Below are 18,505 nucleotides of genomic sequence, written 5' to 3' on the forward strand. Positions count from 1 at the left end.
TCACCCAAAAATGAACAATTTCTTAAAATATACTCTTCCTAATGTAGATGAGTTTTTTTCTTCATCACATTTGGGAAATATGGCATTCCATCAGTTTCTCAGCAATGGATCTTCTGCAGTGAATGGGTGCCATCAGAATGAGAGTCGAAACAGCTGATTAAAACATCACAATAATCCACAAGTAATCCACAGCACTCCAGTCCATCAGTTAACATCTGGAGAAGCTTTTAGCTGTATGCTTGTAAGAAGCAGATCCATTATCAAGGCATTTTAACTTTATGGACAAAATATGAGTCCATAATCCAAAATAACACATTTTCCAGTGAAAAACTCCATGTCCTGTTGTCTTTCACATCAAAATCCAGCCACATATTTGTTTAGATCTGTTTTGGACTGTTTTGGAGTGTAGATTTCTGTGCAGATTTCTTGCCTGATTCAGACAATTTTACACTGAAGGAAGCATTTTTATGGATTATTATGGATAACTGTTTGGTGAACTTTTCCTTTAAGATAACATTCACACACATCTGCACCAAAATACAGGTTAGCTCTGTGATGTCAATCATCAAAAATGATGTGTCTAGTTTGTCAACATCTTTTGACCTTTGAGTGACAAGTGTAAGGGGCAGTTCAAACAGACACATTTTACCTTTTAAAAAGTGAGATGCTATACAGTGGGCCATTCCATACAGTGGATATTCACCCAATATTACACGGGAACAGTTCCACTGGTTGCATCACTTCTCACAGCGAGTGTCATGGTGGACGCCCAAATCCACTATAATTTTATAAATAATTATTGTTCGGGACAAAGACCCTCAGTCTCCCTACTGTTACCCCTATTGATTCTCTCCTCAAATCTATCCATAACATGAAGGGTGTATTTCCTATCTGTTTGATTTAATTTGCATTTGCATTTATTAAATCTCAGTGGGAGGAGGACCTAGGAGAAAATATTTCAGGAGAACAGTGGGAAAAAATTATATGCAGTGTTCATTCCTCATCCTTCTGTGTCAGACATAGTTTGATTCAGTGTAAAATTCGTCATCGCACACATTGGACCAAAGTTAGACTTTCTAAAATAAATCCTGAAGTAGACGTGTGAGCGCTGTCATCAGGCTCCTGCAACCACTGTGCATGTTTTGGTCCTGCCCATCTTTACATCAATATTGGTCTTCTCAAAATTCACATTAAACCTCTGGCTAGTACAGCATAATGTGGCATCCTTTCTACATCTCTGGTTATGCCCAAATGTAAGAATGATTTTGTAGCCTTTGTTACACATCTGGCAATTTTACTAAATTGGAAATCGCCCATACCCCCTACTCATTTTTCAGGGACTAAAGATATATTTCATTTTTATTAAGCTAGAAAAAATTAAGCACAGGATGAAGGGATCCTCTAACAATTTCTTATATATTTAGGGACCATTCTTAGATTGTGTAGGAAAATAAAACATTTCTAAGCACCTGAGTATAAATCTCTTCAGGCAGTAACTCCTTCCCTTCTCCAATATACAGATTAATAACCTATTCTAGGGATATGCCAGCCAGGTGCAGCATAATTTCTTTGTTCCTGTGATATTTATCTCAAAGTGTGGTTTTTTTTGGGGGGGGGGTTGGAGGGGTTGGATGACCAAGCCTTTTTGATTTTGTTGTTGTGGTTATTATTAGTAGTAGTATTATTCCTTTTCACTGTTTGTTGGTTTATGGTTGCTTTTGATGGTGTATGCTGTATATACCTTTGATATTATTTTATTTTATCTTTCATTTTATTTGTATGTCATGTGGATGCATTCCATGTTCTTTTCTTTAGATTGAATCTTGTTTTGTGGCTATTTGCTGCATGGACCCTTGATCAACAAGAGACATGGAAGTCATACAGTATGTGTATATCAACCAAATGCATAGGTTTTCAATCAGTGGTATCTGTAATTGTATGCTGTATTCTATTCATATGGAGAAATATTTTATAAATATATATTATTATTAAAATAATTATTATAAAATAATTATTATTATTATTTATTATTATTTTTATTGGAATGTAGTTTTAAGATTTTTTTTTCAAAAATATAGTATTTTATACTTCACATTTGTGGGTTATTAATAAAGATAACCCCATTTGAAAAATTACTCCGATGTTTTCGGAGATGTGAGCCCCAGGGTGTCAGCATCTGTTCACATGCTGAGAGAAGCTTTATTTGATTTAATAATAGCATTTGGTTTGGTATGCGTGTTTGTGATGGTTATTTTAGTTACTTTATTCCACCATTAGATGTGGACAAGAGACACATTTTTTGAGTGAGTCTGCAGCAAAAAAAAAATATTTTGGAAATAAATTTCTTTTTTTTTTTTTTACTTTAAACATCTTATAAGACACAGCCAAAAACTGCACTGAGCAGCACTATCATTGAAAATCAGCCTTAACAGATGAAAGGATAGTACGACAAAGATATCGCTTTCCCCAGCAGATAATCAAACCAACGTTTTAATGTGAATGAGATGAGCTGAAGAATGAATGCTGTATCAGGTGCAGGTAATCACACTCGCTCAGACCATCTCTTTCTCATAACTGTCACATAATGTGGTCTAACAAACACGTATAATGAAGAAGATGTAGTTCAATAATCTTTAATTATTCCACACAGAAGTTAATAAAAGGCAGGCAGGCAGTAGACACATGTAGCACATCAACGACTGCAGCACAAATACTGGACGGGGGAAAACAGGAGAAACTACACTATTAATACTAAAGCAAATTAAGATAATAAATGACACACCTGAACCAAATTACACAATCAAACATGAGGGAAAAACTAGGTCCCACAGAGCACATGGTGAATGAAAACACAACAAAACGTCCATGGGTGTGACAATAATAATCTTTTCCACCTAATACTTTGCTTTTAATACAGTAATACAGTAAGCTTTTAATGTAGCAAGTCAACATTCCTTTGTTATTAGTTCTAAAGTGACATTTTCAAATTAGTAACAGAGGCTTTGGATCAGCTGTTAAACTGTTAAACTGAGATTTGAATCTGTGGCAAAAGGAAGTAGTTCTGCATCACAAGGGTACTCATGTGATACTGCTCATATCGTCTATACACATAAAACTTGATATCTGAGATAGAAAATCAAACATTTTAAAAGAGAATTGTTCTTTAAAACCATCATAACTTCAGTCTGTACAATCAGGGGCCAATTGCATAAGCTTATGTTCCAATATTTTGACTAACTAGCAGTTAACCAAGTGGAATCAGTCTTACTTTTCAGGTTTGAATTAGTCCACTATACCATTTTATTTAACTCAAAATAAAAAGTTATAATGAAGTCTTGAAGAAAAAAGTGGATGACTAACTAAGGAGTTTATGCAACTGGCCACAAGGTAGAGCATCTGCATCTGACTGATAAACTCATGACTTGATTCAGTCTGCACTTTTGTAATGTCACAACTGAGCTGCATTAGTAATACCTTTGCCGGTCTTTCTCCGCAACTGAAACAAAGTTTGTCATCACTCCATGCTGTATTTTGCTAATTAGTATTCTTTTCTATAATTAATTTTGGTGCACTATTGAGAGTATTTTTCTGTGTTTTCTATTAACACCAAATTAAGGTTTAGTGAAGTAATTTGAAACCATTTTTTCTGTAAGTGGTTATTATGAGTCAACAGTGTCTGGTTTAATCAATGTTCAGGGTTAACACTGATCAGCCACAACATTAAAGCCTGTTTACATAAAAAAATATTAATTGTATATATATATATATCCCTTGTGGATTGTTCAAATTCACTACCCTTTCGAGTTGTTCGGGATGAAAACATCCACTCAATTAAACTGCTGTAAAAATGTATCAGATTCATATTTTTTTTTTTACTTTTTTTTTGCATAAATCTGTTAATCAACCTCAGTCCTCATCAAAACTACCAAATGTTTTTAAAAAATCCAAGATTTTAACTCTTTAATTGCCAAGTTCATAAATTATGTCACTGATTTGGGGGAAAAAAACACACACCAAATTACTTATTTTCAATATAAAAGTAATTGTGGCTGGATATTTTTTTTACTTTTTATAACAGTCTTGGGCATGTCAAAGATTAGTAGCAACATTGGCTTGATGCATTAGCTTGATGCATTTTTAGTTTTTGTGCAACATTAGATTTAATTTTTTTCTCCCTAATTTGTTGTTGGTGGCTGTTTTTACCCCATTGACTTCCATTATAACGACATTTTTTGATTGCAAAGCCATGACACCATGTAATCATGCATTATTGATTGTTGGTGGTTTTCACTTTTGGGAAGAGGTAAAATTTGTTAATTTTGCAGTTGATCACTAGGTGGGACCATTAACCATTTAGATAGGCCTGTGCAAAAAAAAGCTTAGTTTCTGACTTGTATATGAAGCTATATGGAGTGTATGTGTGTGTGTGAGAAAGAGAGAGAGAGTGTGTGTGAGAGAGACCTTTGCACACTTACCTTAATGTATTTCAGAAAATCACAATGTACACCTCAGCTCTTAGAACTACATGGAGTAAACAAAAGTGTATTTATGCACCTGCTGGCTTTTAATGGTGGTGAAAGTATTCGGTTGTTAAGTGATGACGTAAGAAGCGCTGTTTCCGGGTCCAGGCCTCAACTCGCTTCACTTGAGAATATGACCTCAGCAGCCGTTTATGAGCACTGTTTATTCATATTGATAATTTAAGTTGAACGCTTTCAAACTTACGATATACACTACAGTCTCCGTGCTCACAGCGTCCCAAACACAAATAATTTTTATATATTTTTTTTATATTTATATTTTCATTGTCTGGCTATCTGGTACTTCGGTATGGAGTTAAAGGTTAATATTATAACTTTTTCGCTAGTATTCTATCACATTGTGAGTTTATATTAGCACCTTTTGTTGTTTTCTCGTGGTAACTGATAGAGCGTTTGGACACGGAAGCGCTGCTACGTGACGTCAGACTTAAAGGAGTCATACCCTCGTATTACCTTGGATACCTACTTCTGTATTATAGTCTTATAGGCCCTTCTAAAAAAGAAAAGTGGAAGAAAATAAACACAGAGCTCCTCAGACCCTTATTTCTGTAGGCATTATTGTCTCGCGAGATCTGATGCGATATTTTGGCTGTCATGGACGGTCATTATAATAATGCAAATGAGGGGCGCATTGATTGGTTGCAGGAAGGGGGGGGGTTGACAACGCAGGTAACGCTTTAGCATATCATTACAAACTGACATCATGGCGCAAGTTGTGAATGAACGCGACCGGCTTCCCGGCCAGTGTATAAGTATGAGGCGCCGTTTAAGGCTTAAATCAAACTTCATTCACGCACACATATGAAACACGCTTGCATATATACTAAGTGGTCACACATACATGTATATGAACTCACGCACATAACGTTACTCTTATGAGACACGAGCACAGCACACACACACAAATATAAGACGAGCACAGCACACACACACAAACTAGACGGCACCTCATATATAAGCGTTAGGCAACAAATAAACAATAACCGAATTCATGATGATCTCAGTCATTTGTTTTTTGCAAAGTACGTTAGCAGCCATTCCCCATACCTCGAAGCTAATACTCCTGCCAGTGTTGTGCCTGAATGCGTTCATTGAACGATAGTTCATGAACTCGTTCATATTTTGGGCAAACATGAACTGAACGTACCGCATTACTGCCTGATGAACGTTACTGTGAAGTCGTTCATTCTGGTGTCTGTGAACGCCACGCTCTCTCTCAGTTTAAGTTCGTTCAGTAGGATGCCAGATTTCTATAAAGCCTTCTAGGCAAAACACACCTAAAACACACCGTAAACCGGCATTAATATGTAGCGGAAAAAACACCCAATCTGGCAACACCAGACTCTATTGTTCAAACGCGTTCATCAAAATGAACAAATTTTTTTTCGAGTCATTTCGTTCACTTAAGGGGCTTTAAATGTTACTATTAACTGGCAAATTCCCCGAACACATCAACCTACGCAATCTTGATCATATTCTGAATTAAGAAATCATTATAATGCAGTCAAAAGTCCGTTTTTGCAGTCAGTTTACAGGGAACATAAATAATTACTTCACCACGAGTCTTTCGTTTATTTGTCTAGTGACAGACGCAATAGCATACAATAGCTGCATTAGCAGTTAGATGCTGTTTGTTACACACAGTAGAGCAATAAAAACACAGTCTTACCGTTTCAATTGCAGGCAATTTTGTTTGAATGGCGCTTTTCCCGAGCTTCGATGCCAACTTCGCCTGATATTGCCCCAAATTTGTGAAGGATTTCGGCATACAATGTTTAGCACAAACACTTAACGATAAGCCAGTGGGAAGGGTTGAAGGAACCGCGTCAGTAAAAATGAATTTAATCCACTGGTCTCTGATAGCTAGGTCCGTTCTTGGTAGAGAAAACACATTTACATGTTGATTCTGGCAGTCAACCACAGAGCAACTCACGTGTGCACTAGTTCCAGCGTCTTTCTCGACTGAATATGAGGGGGAGAGGGGAAGGGCGAGCTTCCTGCTGCGGTGTCCATATATGGTATATCCTGCCCCGTCTTGACGTCAAGACGGGGAAGAAATCAAAATCTCGTATTTGAGTGTGCGTGCACGTGGGCTATTTTACAAACCCTGAGGTAAACAAACTCTTCACTTTTAAATATCGGCTTCCCGGCCAGTGTATAATCGTTAGGCAATCATAACATACATTGATTCTCGTGGAAAAGTGCAAATTGTGGGTCATGACTCCTTTAACAAGCGAATAGACTAAAGAAAAGCAAAGTACGTGGATTTAAACACTTGCATGCCATCGTGCTGGATATTTAATGGTGAGAAGAGCAGCAAGCAACACGAGAAAGGGCTTGACTTGTACCAAAGTTTTAGAAATGATTATGTAGCGTGACCCCTCCAGCGAGCTGCAGCTTATTTGAAGTTGGTATTGCATTTTGGTTCATAATACAATATGTTCATAAATTTGATGTGAAGTAGATTTTTTTACAGGATTTTAAGGTTTTAAACTGGCTTTACCATCAAGAAAAGAGGAGCATTTCACATATAGGCCATCTGTACTTTTCACCATCAAAAGGAAGCAGGTGCATAAACACACTTCTTTTTTTATTGTTTACTCCATGTAGTTCTGAGAGCATGAGGTGCATATTTTGATTTTTTTCAGATACTGTACATCAAGGTAAGTGCACAAAGGTCTCTCTCACACCCTCTCTTTCTCTCTTTCTCTCTATCACACACACACACACACACTATAATTTGCTATTATACTCCATATAACTCCATACAAGCCAGAAACTAAGCCTTTTTTTGCACAGGCCTATCTAAAGGGATAATGATCCCACCTAGTGATCAACTGTAAAAAATAACAAATGTTACCTCTTCCCAACAGGGAAAACCACCAACAATCAAGAATGTCACACACACACAAACACTATAATTTGCTGTTATACTCCATATAACTCCATATACAAGCCAGATACCAAGCCTTTTTTTGCACAGGCCTATCTAAAGGGTTAATGGTCCCACCTAGTGATCAACTGTAAAAATACATTTTTTACCTCTTCCCAAAAGTGAAAACCACAAACAATCAAGAATGCATGATTATATGGTGTCATGGCTTTGCAATCAAAAAATGTCGTTATAATGGAAGTCAATGGGGCAAAAACAGCCACCAACAACAAATTAGGGAGAAAAAATTTAAATCTAATGCTGCACAAAAACTAACAATGCATCAAAGCCAATCTTGTTACTAATCTTTGACATGCCCAAGACTGTGATAAAAGGTAAAAAAAAAAATCACTTTTTATATTGAAAATATGTAATTTTGTGTGTTTTTACCCCATATCAGTGACATCATTTATGAACTTGGTAATTAAAAAGTTAAAATCTTGGAATTTTTAAAAAAAAATTGGTAGTTTTGATCAGGACTGAGGTTGATTAATAAATTTATGCAAAAAAAATTTTGAAAAAAAATATTTATCTGATACATTTTTACAGTAGTTTAATTTAGTGGACATCCCGAAAGGGTAGTGAATTTGCCCACAGTGTACCGTTGAGTTTTTGAAAAATTTCAGAGCATTTTCCCAAAATATGGGTGAAAATAAGATTTGTCACCAAAAATCATTCCATTTGCTCAAACACAGAGAAAGTTGTGTCCAAAATAAGGCTCAACTTTACCCCCTAGTGGACGAAAACGTCCCCAACAACGCACAAGGGATATATATATATATATAAATATATATATATATATATATATATATATATATATATATATATATATATATATATATATATATATATATATGCACCCCACCTGTCAAGTAAGGGTAATGTTGGTGGTGGAAACGCAAGCCAGATCAGGGTGTACCATCCCGTATCGTACCACTGTCGTTCCCTCAACATAAGAAGTCGTGGCCACGAGAAATGGATGTTGTTCCCTCAACATAGCATCTCGAGGCCACGACATAAGGATGTCGTTACCTCGACAAAATGATCTCGTGGCCACGACATATTATCATGTTCCCATGAGTTATCATGTCGTGGCCACGACAAATTTAAGTAAACCGAACAAGTCACCTTACCGGGCACTGTACCAGAGATGCCTACAAGATGACATTAATGTTCTGCATAAACAGATGAAAATTGAAACTGAATGAAATTGAAATCTTCATTGGGTTAAATGCTTAGGGAAATTTTACTCTGTTTTGTTTAGGCAACGGAAATTTTTTGCCAATTGCCAATCCTCTCAGGATACCTGGAATAAGTGTTACATGGACCGAAGGCACATTATTTTACCATTTTTGTAGCATAAACACCATCAAATCGATGAAAGCTTCAGATCTTCCAATGTGGCACTGAAAACCCCAGTGTCCGAATTCAGTCCCTGTACACCTGATACTGAACTGCCATTGGCTCATCTGCATTCAAGGTAAGTTGACCATATGAGCCATTTTTCCCAGGACGCGTCCTTGCTAGGATTTTTATAATGCCTAAAATACCCCGATTTTGGCTGCTTGTGCTATAATACAATGATCGGTGCGCAGCGACGCTTCAAGTTGCATGAACGAACAAACACCTAACATGTGTATTTGCATTGCTTTGATAGTTCTCTGTAGATCTCACCTTCTCACACGCCACGGTTGGTTGATTATGTACCATACCTGCATGTTATTGGTCAAACTAGTTTGGATGTTTTAGGCAATATTGACTTACAAACAGCTCAATTGTGACCCATATCCAATTCATCTGTTTACACTTGCCATACCTACTCAATGTTTCCTGCGTTGTTGTCTTTACCGCCACATGTGCATCCTCCTGTGAATAATATCACGTCATTAAGCCACTGAGAAGTTCCAAATTGTCACAGTTTTACCGAAGTACAGAAAACAATACCTGAGAAAATCTGATCTTCCTGTTAACATGACAGTTGCATAGGCACATATCTGTTTATTTCTGTTTACACGGTCATAGAACACATTCAATCTGTGTCACAAATGAGCAAAAATTTGGAATTTGGTCACATTTAAAGGACCGTGTAAACAAGGCCTTCGTGTTTTAACTGACACTCAGGGGTCCTAGTTTAACAGAGTCAGTGCCTGGCAGCCCTATGCCTTTCCAAAGAAGGAAGAACAGGCTAAAAGGTGTGTAATTCACAAGCAGTCACATTGATTGAACAATACCATCAGCCACGTGGCAAAAGAGAAACAAACATACAAAGGACAGAACAAAAATCTAATCAGACTCTTGGCAGGAAAAACTTACCTGAATATATCAATGCATAAGTGCAGCCTTCAACAATAACATATAGGCTTATTAAAAAAAAACAAAAAAACAAGATGGGATGTAATGAATACTAAGTGGAGAGATGTTTTTCATGACCTCGGATGAAGTATCAGTCTGCCATTAACTTACTTTTTAAGTGTCCTCCAATTTCAGAATAAAGGATCAGTTTACAAACCTCAGACCATCATTAGGATTTCATTTAATATATTAATCATCTTCATGATGGTACGTCATTATTCAGATTACATTCTTTTATGTACTTGTCAATAGTAATGATTTGATTAGTAATTAGGACACTCTTTTCCCAGACCCATTTTTGTTTTATTTGGTCAGTCCAGTGAAGTCTTGCCGAATCCCTTGAGTCAGCAACTGGCAAGCACAGGATCTTGAGCCATTACTGAGTGTTTGTATTTATGAGGACCATCCAGTAGACACCCATGGGGTGTCACTAAACAACAAGAGAAGTCCTTTCAGTACAGACAGTTTCTATTGGCTTTAAAGGTTATTGCTCACCCAATTGGTCTCAGTCTGGCAGTGTCACTTGCATTATGACTTCATCACCCTGGGAAATGAGGATGAGAGGAAAGAAAAACAGTTGCTTGCCATCCGTCAATGTCCGTCTCAAATTACCGCTCGACCAATCACTGCTAAAGATCAATAGGGAGCCAGTCGGAGAGGAGTGTGAGATGTAGCCAGCGGGGGATAGTAGAATAACTGATCAATACAGGAGGATGGATTTTGTCATCTTGGAAATGCACTGTCAGAGAGAGAGTGCTTCACTATGACACTCCAACCAATATTAGAGACACTCTGAAAGACTTTGATGGTGCACCAAATTGTATGTTTTAGAAGAGCCCCAAGAAAATCTGTACTGTACATCACAGTATTGCATGCATCAATAAATGTCCGCTGTTTATCCAGATGTAAAGGGATAGTTCGCCTGAAAATTGGCTTCCTTTACTCACTCTCGTGCCATTCAAAATGCCTTTCAATCTTCTGCAGAACACAGAAATTGTCTGTACTATGAAAGTAAATGGGGTCCAAAACACTGAGATATTATCATCTTTTGTGTTTTGGCACAAGAAAGAAAGGCATACAGGTTGGAAAAGACTGAGCTTTAGTAAATGATGACATAATTTTCATTTAGGGCAAACTATCACTTTAAATAATTTCAAGACCACAAGTTTTTTCAAAGTCAAGTTCAAAATGTCTTGAAATTTGTCTGGAATAAGTGTGCTATGTGGCCAAGAGCACTGGCCTCTGTGAAGAGTAATTTTACATGATCAGAGTAGCTCAAATTGAAAACAAGACCTCCATGACCGCCTGATTACTTTTCCACAAAACTTTATTTCTCCTGCTGTTTCTTTGTTAGTTCTTTTCATTCATATATTCATTCCAGGGTTTTATTTTGAGGAGGAAAGGTGACTTGTCCTGAGGCGTCTTATTATTTTAGAAAATTTCAGTGATTTAAAGTGTAACATTTCCAGACTCCAAGGTCAAAGCCGTGTTCTCCCCTCCTCCTCTTTCTTTCCCCTCGCCCTCCCAGCCAATCGATTGTTTCTAAAGAGCTCAAACGGCATGTGTCCACCCTGGAGTCTTTCGGCAGTGCAAGTGAAGGGAAAACGCTGGTGGGGACGCAGGCGGAAGAGAAAATGCTCTCCCACTTTTTCCTGAATCGGAGCGCTGGCAGCGTGACCTCGGAGTCAGGGTGAGCGGGTGTATTGGCACAGGTACAAGACTGCTAGGCCCCTGTGCAAAACTGCCCTGGCTCGCACCGCGCTCTGCCCCCACTTGTGCCTTCGCCAGCTGCCAAGTTGAAAAAGTTTTTCACAGATGGATGTACATTTCTTGAGCTCTGTTTATTAAAGCCTGATTACAAGATTGGATGCGGTCTAACTGACTCTTTCATGTTTTGACAATGCGGAGTGTTTGTTAAAAACATGAGGCCATGCAACAGGTCAAACGACTGACTCTCTGCAACCTTACAAATACACCAAAGCATGCAGCAGTCGAAATGCATAATGCAAGACAAGACAACAAATGGAGCGGTTAAATATGAGCGGCCGTTCGCTAAGGCTACAGTTACCCTCGCCCTTTGATCACTTGTGCCATCCTCATCAGCATATTTGGCCTCGATACCCAGCTGTCAATAAACACTCGAGGTTTAGGTGGGAAGCAGATGACTGGGGGTCTCATTTATAAAATGTTGTGCAGAAACCATCCTTAATGTGATCTTAAATAAATATGCGTATGTGTGAAATCTATGAATCACAAATGACCTTGAATTTGCACAGAACTGAATGCTTTCAGCTCTCTGCCTTGTAAACGACTCCTAATAAATGTCATTAACATGTAAAAGATTACCAGTCATCATCCATATTCTTTCATTTAGAGGAGCGAGCTGCAGGAACAGCTTACATCTCCAAAAACCTGCAGAACTCCGACAAGAAAAAGTGCGTACGTCTGCTCAGACCCTGACGTGATGCTAAGCACTTATTGATGTCAAAGCCGGTTTTTACAAATATGAGCACTGGTGTGGATTTAAGCATGCACACACTCTTCAGATAAAATCTTTATAATTGAGGCCCTAGGTGTTGACCCCGTATGCATGCCGGTTCCATTTTGCAGAAGCAGAAAAGTAGAACACGCGTCAGGTTTTAGTAGAGGCACAGAAAGAGCACCTGCTGAGTAGTTAACCGCTTTAACAGCCGGGTCTCGCTTCCTCTCGCTTTCATACACCTTGCCTCATGCGCCACCACTGTCCTTGCTTCTCCAGCCCCACAGGGGGTCAGCCGTGTAAGGAACATAAAAGGCCAATTTAATTTAGCACGTCCGCAGCTCCCAAGTATTTTAATTCAGACAGCTATGACTGAGGAGTTAATATTTCACTTGTCAGAAGGCAGGTCGAGGCCACTGAATCATTGTAATTCTCATTAAGAGGCTCTCCCCCAGCAGCACCCTAATTCAAAATAATGAAAGTAAAGACTGAGAGCGATTCTAATGCCAGTTGAGTCCTATCTTTTAATATTCCCCCCTTGATGGATTAGAGAACCGGGAAATTCATCTTGGATCATGGGACCTAATTCAATAAGGGATCATTCCAGGAGTATTGCATTTTATAATAATGTCATTTAAAGTGTCGTCTTCCATTGCGGCTGTCCCATATGTATGCTTATATAATGGTGCCAGAGGGATAAACTTTTACAGCGGGAACCACTCTCCTACCATTGTGCGCTGTCAATCGCTCTCTCTCTCTCGCCCTCTCTCTCTTTCTCTTTATCTCTGTCACTCACTCTTTCTCTCTGTTTCCTCAGTCTTCCTGTTTTCCTTGTCCAACCATATTTAAGAACAATGTTCAGTTTTATTTATTTCTGTTTGATTAATGTTTGAATCTTAGGAAGTAGAGATGTGGTACGTGGGAATTCAAGCTATAGGGTAACATTTAATCCATTATTATTAAACAATCAAAAACTTTTGAATGGCGTCCCACGCAGTGTTGTAGTTAAGACCAGCTCATTCAAATCTAAGACCAGATGTAGTCCACATGCACCAAAGTCCATGACAAGACCAGAACAAGACAGAGAATATCTAGAGTCCATGAACATATTTTTATCATTGTGTCATGGACGCTGGAGCATGTGGACATGACCATGACTATAGGGTTGCAAAGGAGCAACTTTCCACAATCTTTGGATACTTTAAGAAAATTTTGAATGGAATTTTGCCATGCCTTTGCAAACCTAGTCTTGACTCAGACTTGACCCTCTTCTGATCTTGCTCAACACTGGTCCAGCATTAAAAAACTGTGTATTTTGGTTGAGAAATGGAAAAGGGTGAATATACAAAACTATTCTGGTGTATACAATCCATGTGAATGGAAGTTGCAAACGACTTCAGAGTTGTAATGTGTTTCTGAATTCAGTTTTTGTAAATTTTCAGATTTTGACTAAAGATTACGAAGACAAATTAATTTTGGTAACACTTTATTTTGATGGTCCCTATAAGAAACTTTGTAACTGCATGTCATCTAGCCGTTATTAGAGTATTAGTGACTCTCTTGTTTAATATCTGCTAACACCTTATAGGGATGGACATTCTACTGACTGTCAGTAAAGTACATGTTAACTTATTCTACTAACCCTAACATAACAGTATACTAATACTCTCAGAGTTAGTTGACATGTACATAGTTTCAAAGTTACATCAAAATAAACTGTAATAAATAAAGTGTTTCTGTGGATTAACTTGCACCGATTATTTGTACACGCAAGACCAGTAATGTGCGCTAACAAATTTAAATTGAGTCAATTTTGTTTTCATATGGACTCCCACTCTGTGGGAGTTGGAAATTTGTGTATATCTGTTATCAGCTCTTTGCCTAAATGGTGAATCAGGAATGATGACACTGTCTGTCAAACATGGTGGAGTGTGACCTGTTAAGAGAACCCCCTGTACTCATTAAGATAAGATGTAGCGTTTTAAAGGCCCTCTCCAAAATGACAAAGGGCTCCTCTTGTGTCTGCACCACCTCGCTCTTGTCCTCATCCCACGACAGAGCGACTCCCAGGGTTCTTCTGCTTCTATCTCTTCGTGTTTTATCACTCCTGTTCTCCACCGGCAGAATCAGCGCTCGCATTCCTCTGCCACATGATGAGCGCACATCCCTTTTTGGTGTTGGGTTTTCATGCAGTCAGAGGCTGATCCAGGATCAGACGTGACCCCTTTTGACTTCACTGTTTTATTTCTGTGCAAAGGCAAAAACTGGTGTGAAACCAGCATGTCCTCTTTTTACTGCAAACGCACGGATAGAGCAAGTGTGACTGCAGTGTCTTCAAATATTAACACTGTGAGAATGGGAATATGTTCTTTACACAGGTGCAGCACTGGTTTCTCAAATAGTGCAATGACTGACAGCACTGTGAGTGTTTTAAAATGAACCAAAAGCCTAAATGTTTTAACATGAGAGAGAGAAAGAGAATGAGTAAAGATTACAGGTGATGTAAACTGAACCTGTAGGCAAACTTGCAAAATTCATTTTTGTATTCAGAATAAGTAACAGTCCTTTCACACACACACAGAGCAGCCGTGCGCACATGGACGCTAATGCATGGCTATTTAATTAAATGTTGCCAGATCACTGGGCCAAATAGGTAATCCAATAGCTCTGTAGGAGGCGTGTTAAATCCAGTTCCATCAAAGCCTGCTTGCCCCTGACAGCCCCTGTGATGTTTCCCTGGAACATCATGTCTACTTAGTCTGTCTCTTTAAAGACTTTGACATAATTTTATATTGAGTAACAATCTATTCATCTGCATTATCCGCAGCCCACAAGTGCATGTTCGGCTGACATTGGCCTGAGCTATTATACATACTTGACCGCTCAAGTCTATAATATGGTAACCCTTTAGAGTGGGTGCATTTAGGGTTCAGATTAACTTTAAGTAAATCATAACATTACTTAATACTGCTGACAACATCCAACTGAGATCTAAATATCAGACCTTGTATATAACACTTCAAATCTCACATTACACATTTGATACAATAGAATCTTCTCAAAGATCCATGAAACACATTCAAAGAATGAAAATGTGGAGAGATTTTCCTTTGGGTGGGTCAAGGATTTCTTATGTACCCTGATGGAAAATAAGTGGATTTATAGCGCTTCTTTGCCTGGTTTGTGAACTGCCAGCTGTTTTGAGGCACACTCTGTTAACTTCTGTATACAATACTGACTTCACCAAAGCATTCGAGTTCATACTGAGATTTGTGTAATTCAAGACTCTTAGTATAAATATCAAATGACATGAGTGTATGGTTATTGTCATAGCACATTGTTTCAAAGAATATTCCAATGTTCCTTCTTGATGAAAATATATTCAGGTAAAATAAATAAAACTGAAAAGTATGTATGGTTAATTTACATCTTCAACTGGAGGGAATAAACTTACAGTATTACTATCACAAGAGTAAATACGCTTTACGTCTTGTGTGATTTTCACTTTCCAGGGATGAAATGCCTGGGTTTTGTTGTCCCCTAAGGTCCAGTTAATTGTTGCTTTTGAGTTGCATTAGTGCCAGCTGCAACAGGAATTATCAAAAATAAATAAATGCTCGTAGTTGGTAAAAGATTTGCCGGTCCGTCCGCACTACCTAAACAGGATGCCAAACAATTCCTCACTTTGTTTGACTTCATTTAGCATTGTGAGCAGATAGATTAAATTGCTACGAGTGTTGCCGTTTTTCCCAGCCTTTATAAAACAGGCTTTATTTGGTCAGTCCCATTGTTTTCATCTTGACTGAGCGCCACTGCAGAGCGTTTTTAAACAATACACATTAGTTACGAAGTGCTCGTAGGATGAATCCAAGCAATAGGCTGCTTTAATTGGTGTATTTGGGCAAGTTTTAGGCAGGATTCTGTCTCACTTTCACTCCATTTCACACCTTTGAAGTCTGTCTTTCATCTCCTTGCTCTCCCCTGATGTTGCTTGTCTTTTGTCTGATGATGTGCGCACATTTCTCTTTCGCGGCACTTAATATATAACAAAGGCAAACCTTTAGAGAGCTACCTTATCTTTGTGTTCTCTCGCTCTCCTCACCTCCTTTCAAGACCGCTGCGGAGTTTGATTCAACATTCATTGACATTTTCTCAAGCACACTACCTCTCTCTGTCTCTCTTATGGGCACAGAGACATATTTAATATGTCATCTTCAGTGGAGACGGCGAACTCTCCGTGCTTCAGATTTAACAATAAAACAACTTAAGTGTAGATATGGTGCTTCTGTAATGGGCAGAAGCACTGTTGCTCTGCTCGGCTGTACGATAAAAGCCGAAAGCCTGAAGACTGCTCAGCATTAACTGTCTGGCAAGTTGTACAGTGGTAAATTTAGCAACAGGTCATGAGGCTCAGATATACAGCATCGAGAGCTCAAGGGATGAGCCTGACCCTCAAAATGCTGCTTTACTGCTCTTATCGTCAATGCAGGGTTAACTGCTTGAAGTTTACAGGGGTTCAAATGGCTCTCAGTAGCATTTCTAGGCTGGGATACAGTTTGTGTGAACCTCCCACTCTGGTGAGTCACACTTGTACATCTTGAAAATCATTGCAGAGCGCAGAGAGAAGAGGGAACGAGATGAAGAAGAGGAAGACGAACTGTAGGAATGTGGAGCTGGTGTGAAGGCTGAAGAGAGTGTGGGAAAAATGATAGCTCTCTCCATCATTAATCTGAAAAGTACTTCAGTGTTGCCGTCCTGTTGTCTCCTTGAGTACTTGCAGATTGATAAGGCTTAACACTGAGAGGAAAAGTGGACTATCCATTGTTATCCAAAAGTACATTAAACATGACAGTATATCCTTGGGTCAAAGGATCATTGAATCTCTAAAAAGCATACTGTAAATTAAATATGCTGTCATGGTAAGGTAGTGTAATTGGACTGTTTGCATTTTTACAGCACTGGAAAACAGTAATTACAATAAACGAACAGTGCCATTCTCTGAATTTCTGTGGTGAAATTGGCCGTTAAATGACTGTGATTAGCCTCGTTGCGCTGACTAGCTGTGATTACAGTATAATCTCTTGTATTTTTTACAGATTAAGTGTGATACTTCCGCAGGCAGAATAGATGACTCTGTTGCATTTTCACTGCTTGCTGCTTTTCGTTGTTATTGTTTTTGCTGGTCACTTTTATTTTGTAATGTTTTGGGCTTACCTTTTCACACGAAATTGAATTGTTTGTTGTCACTATTGTCATGTTTTGTGTGACGAGTGTACTTTCAAGAGTGTCATGCACAAAAAAGATGCACTTATATTTTAAGAAGCATATTGATAGTCAAATTTTAGAGCATGATTTGTTCTCCAAATTTAGCATAGTATCAACATATGGATTCACTTGAAACACTTTTACAGAAACTGGAAGCGACCTAACAACTTGAATCCCAACCAAACTGAAGACAACCCTCCATAATCATTAAACAAATATTTTCAATGAAACATCAGCATTAAATAGAACCAAATCTATTTTACCATCATGCGTCTGCAACACACAACACATTAGTTTCATTAGTCTCTCTGTGTGTGTGTGTGTGTGTGTGTGTGTGTGTGTGTGTGTGTGTGTGTGTGTGTGTGTGTGTGTGTCTGTGTGTGTGGGGGGGGCACAAAGCCATGCTCTTGCCATTGTTAGCACATTTTCTAACAATTGAGCCAGAGGAAAAGTCATGTTAAACTTTTCCAATAAGTCCCTATGCTTGCCTAAGCATACCAAATTAAATTTTTCATGTAGTGGCTAATGGGTTTTTCCCCATTGTGGGACCCTACAAAGAAAGGAAATCTCCTTATTTTTGTTATTATAAAGTCATTTATGGTGTTATGAGAGAAATCAACCTGATTTGTCTGCAAAATTCTGAAAACACCATTGTATATATATATATAAATATTATTAATAAATACATTGATTTGAACCCAAAATGATTTGACCCCCATCGGTTCTTTAACCTCTATCTCACCTCAGAAGTTCAGTGTTAGTCCTCCATTAGTCACACACATTTTACATTCCCTTGCTGTAAATTCGGCAATAAACATTCAAGGCCGGACAGCAGCTGGAAGAATTCATATCGTAATATAATAACATACACTCTTAAAAATAAAGGTGCTTCATGCTGCCATAGAAGAACCCTTTTGTCTAAATGGTTCCATTAAG

This window comes from Carassius carassius, chromosome 28 (assembly GCF_963082965.1).
Source record: "Carassius carassius chromosome 28, fCarCar2.1, whole genome shotgun sequence".
Classification (NCBI taxonomy): Eukaryota; Metazoa; Chordata; class Actinopteri; order Cypriniformes; family Cyprinidae; genus Carassius; species Carassius carassius.